Source organism: Eutrigla gurnardus, assembly GCF_963514095.1.
Source record: "Eutrigla gurnardus genome assembly, chromosome: 8".
Taxonomy (NCBI): Eukaryota; Metazoa; Chordata; class Actinopteri; order Perciformes; family Triglidae; genus Eutrigla; species Eutrigla gurnardus.
The window spans coordinates 27037902-27042901 of record NC_139922.1 but is presented as its reverse complement, the minus strand read 5'-3'; positions in this window follow the sequence as shown (position 1 = coordinate 27042901).

The window sequence follows — 5000 nt, the reverse complement described above, 5'->3', positions numbered from 1 at the left end:
GCATAAAACCCCATTTTTCATCTCAGCTCGACTTGAACACAACAAGGGAGCTCGACACGTGTTACCTTCAACAGGAGAAGCAAATACAAGAACTGTCAATAAATGAAAGTTAACTTCCCCCCTGAAATGAAAGTGCAACAGTGTTAAAGATCCCCTTCCAACATTACGGGCAGAAACATCCCAGAATACATACACGAGCGCTCGGCTTGGCTGATAATATTATAAACGGGGATCCCAACGTTGAGCCAAGGCTTGCGGGTCAGATGTTGGCGGGATCGGGGGATCAAACCACTTCCTGCTCGTAGAGAAGGAGTCTTTCCGACCTTCCCTCTGTGTGTGTTTTTTTAAATGCAGGAGTTTAGATTGAGACAGACAGCTCGAACACACACAGACTAAACTCAGCGACAGAATAACAAGAGCTGGAACTCTGTCTCACCTCCTCCTCCCTCCTCCCTCCTTCCTTCTCTCCCCCGTTTCCTCTCCTTCACATTCCCTCTTCCTCTCTTCTCTCACCTGAGCTTTGATATTGAAATCTCTCCCAGCCACAGCCCGAGGCCAGTTGACTGTTTCTAAAGATGTATTTGCTCAAAGCCACTCAATTTCTCATCAAATGCTCACACTGTGTGTATAAAAGACAGACTCTTTGACTGGGAAAATAACAACTAACAGCCGTGTACTTAGACGAGGCTTTCAGCCGTCACACTTTAACAAAGAGACCCCCCCACCAAACCCACACCTTCAACTTCCTAACAGCTTATATAAATTCCTCTAAAAAGATGGTGATCCCTGTTTAAAGTGGCGAGCCGAGATCGCCGGCGATGGCGTCGATAGAGACGCTCGGAGTTCTTCCTGCGTGGTAATTATCCCCCGTTAAGGATGCCCAGCCGGCACACTGACACCAAATGGCAAAGAGATTTAGAAACAAGCCAATCATTCAGGAATAATAAGACAAAAAAATGCTCAGTCAGTTCTAAAAGAAACAACAATAATCGTCCCGGAGCTGCGACCGTTAATCGATGAGTCGTCAACGAATGAATCGCTTTGAGTGGCTTTCATGAAAAGCTTCTTAAATGTGAATACTTTGTGTTTTATTGACTCCTCCATGACGGAAAACTAAATATCTGTAAGAAAAACATTCATCTTTTCAACATTTTATAGACCGAGCAACTGATCAACAGATAAATGGACAGTAATGGTGATCTGATGTTCATTATCGGAGAGGCTTGATGTTTTAAAACAGGCTCGTGTCTCAATGAGAAGCAAAAAAACTGATGACCCCTGAAACCTGAGGTAGTTTTGAGTTAATTGAATATATGAAACTTAATATGAACCGTTTAATACATGAAGGACGTGAATGTTCCTCTCGATGAGAAACGCTGGTCATTTCTGTCCCTTCCTTTGTTCCTTCCTCGACACCAAAGGCTCCCTGAATCACCTGACGGCTGCTGTCGGCGCTCCGCTTGTCGCGTGTTTGTTTTGACAGCATCCGAAACGTCGGTAAATCAAACCAACAATTAGGAGCGCACACAACGCAACGAAAATACATAAAACAGAAGGACTTGTTGGATACTTAGCAAGCAATTGATAAAATGTGGTAATATTCCAGAATGTAACGTAACGAGGTGTGTGTTGGTTCGCGTCCCTAAATCTGCAGAAAAACACGGCGTGATGAAAAACACACGAGGCAGAAATCCCTCGTCTGTTTCCTGAGAATGTGAGATCCAGAAAGGTGTTCTGCAATATCAACAACTCCTCGGGAAGAAAAGCATCATTCCACAACCCCTCCTCCCTTTGCATTTATTTTAAGCAACAATCAAATTACTATTTCGCTTCTCAACTTTCAGTTATCGCTCGTCGATAATACAAAAAAACACAAAATCAGAGGCAACGCGGCGAATCACCTTCCGATTTAAATATTCCAGGACAACAGAACAAAAGAAAAGAACAAGAGAGCTTATTGCTTTCATTGACGTCCACACACACACACACACACGCACATACACACACACACACACACACACACACACACACACACACACAGCTATGAAATATTAACAGTATTTCTGCGTGGGGTTTGAGGTGGTGGAGGTTTAAACTCACCTGTTCTCAGGGGGAGGGGGAGGGGGGGGGGGGCATGTCAGATAGGTAGATAGGGAAGACAGCTGTCACACACACACACACACACACACACACACACACACACACATCCCCCACAGCATCCATGTAACCCCCACGGGGATCAGGAACACCTGTATTCAGCCCTGCACAATGAGAGGCCATTAGGCTTGGGAGTTACTACATGGGGGGGGGGGGGGGGGGGTGGAGCCAGTTTGGATACGGGGGGCGGGGTTAATGTGGGCCTCGACACCACATTAGATGTGAGATATGACAAATATTCATGAGTTGTCAGGGAAAACTCCAGAGAGACTTCGTCACGCGAGCCGGTGTAAACGGTTCGTTTTGCAGCACGTTAGACAAACAGGTGTTCCCATTAACAAGTGAGCTCCTAGGGAGGGGGGGAGGGGGGGAGGGGGGGGGAGGAGACAGGGATGAGATAACTGTCAGGGAGAGAGATGGAAACAGAGATGAACAAGGTTGCTAACATGGAAAACGGCCGAGTCTCCGCTGAGCATTCGCACATCCGCTTTGGAGGAGAACGATTAAAACTAAAACACAAGAAGAAGAATTAGTATTATATGTCGTCGCCCATTTTGTCTCTCAAAGAAACACTGGGAGTAAATTTGAAGGTAACGCAGTGATGCTTGTATGTTTAGGGCTTTTATTGTGAAAGGTACGAGCAGAAGGAGCTGAACCCAATTAGTGAACAAATAAAAGCCCTTTGTGGCCGTAAATATGTCTCCATCACTCTGCTCCCGTCCTTTCAGCGCAATGCACGATGGTCTATAATGGTATGCTAGTGACCATCGGTTGTACAAGATGCATTATGGGATACCCCGAGTCCTCTATAGGGAATAATAATGATCACGCGTTCACGTGGCTTCAACTTAGACTAAAGCTGCTGCCACACAGTTCAGCCCACAACCTGCACGGGAGCAGCGAGCACCACCTACATACCAGCAGGCTCACACACACACACACACACGCACATACGCACACACACACACACACACACACACACACACACACACACACACACACAGTCCGATCTCAAGACCGCTTCTCGAAGGACTCAAAAAGATCCACCATGTTTTCACTCAAAAGATTGGTTGTCGTTTAATTCGGTCGAGACCACTGAACCAAATTGCTTGTTGCGTCGTCCGACCCGTTTGATAACATCGTAGGAAAAAAAACATTCCCACACATAAACTCCACCACTGCAATGCCTAACCAGACATGTCTACACGCACACAAACAGACAATACGGCAATAAAATAGGCGCTTGAAGAGGAATCCTCATTTGGTTTCTGAGGCTCGTTTTATGGGAGTGTGGATTGTTCAGATACATTTTTTTGGGAGTGACGGTTTTGCATGTTCTGCATTTCACTGTACGTGTGTCATGAAGACTCAAACTGGTCTTGTTCCTGGTCTGGGTTTAGGTGGTCTTGGGTACACACACACACACACAGCGAATGATCTTCAAACCTGACTCCCACCCAAACCGAGCACCCTCTCCGTTTTCATCAACACCCACAAAGCTCCAAACTCCGGATAATACTCGGTGAAAACGAGCTCCGCCACCTTCAACAAACACAACTTTACACCAAATTCAACTCCCTTATCTCGTTTAATCAACGTCTTCTTCCCCCCCCCCCTTTTAAAAATGGAAAAGAAAGCTCCATTCATGAGATAACACAAGTGGGAAAGTGCTTCAAATCCCTCCTTTGCAATCCCACAAGCAGCTAATATTTTTTCCATCTTTCGGCCGATCTCGCCTACACTCCTCCTCCACTCATCCTTGGAGCTGCTGTCTTGGTCTGTATTATATTTAATAACACAGATGGAGAAGGTGCAGACGCACACACACACACCAAAAAATAAAAATCACATATATATGTCCACTGTGCCCTGATGCTTACAGCCATAAAAAGCTCTGGGAGCCCGGGCCATGTGTGTGGCAAACGGCATTTAAATGGAGGATTTGTCAACATTTAAAAATGAAGATGAAGATATGATCTGCTCGTGCAGGACAGACGTGGACACGCTAATTGAATCGCTGAATAAAAGATGTTGGAGGGTTTATCATATCGAGAGCCAAAATCTTAACTCCGTTTGTCGGAAGGACAAAACAAAGCAGACAAATCCACTGAGGCCTGAGACAATTTAAGGATGGGGGGGGGGGGGGGGGGATCACTATGGTCTCTTAATCCCAGAGATCCAGTTAGCCACTGTCAAACAGAGAGCAGAAAACTGAGAGGGAGCACTTAAGACCGGAGTCAGAAACGGCTGGCTGGCTGTGTTAAGTTCCTCAAACTGAAGTGGAATACAGAAGCAGACTGTTGTGAGAGGGTCTCCTTTAAGTAACTTTATTATCAACCAAGACCTGGTCAGGGTGCTGGATCTGGTCCTGTACAGGTCTGTAGTCCGTCACATGTAGAGACACAACACGCTCACATTCACACCGACCAGCAATTGAGTCATCCGTCAACCTGCTGCACATCAGTCTTTCTATGGAAATGCACTAGAAAGCAACAAATATATATAAATAATATTAATATGATATGCAAGGCGAGGCCAGAGGCTTTAAAGACTTATCACAGGTGTTTTTTTTATTATTTATACTTTATTTATTTTGATCAACTAAACTTAGTAAGTGTATTCTATAATAATAATTAAATAAATAAATATAAAAAACGCAAACAAATATAATTGTCCCATAAAAAAAATAATTAAATTTTTTTTTTTTTTAAACTTGTCTCTCACATTATGAAAAGTTTGCGTTCGCACCCCCCCCCCCCCCCCCCACCACCCCCGCCCCCGCAGGTGAGACGCCTGGATGAAGTGAGGTTGCCACCCCCCCCCCCCCCCCCCCCCTCTCTCTC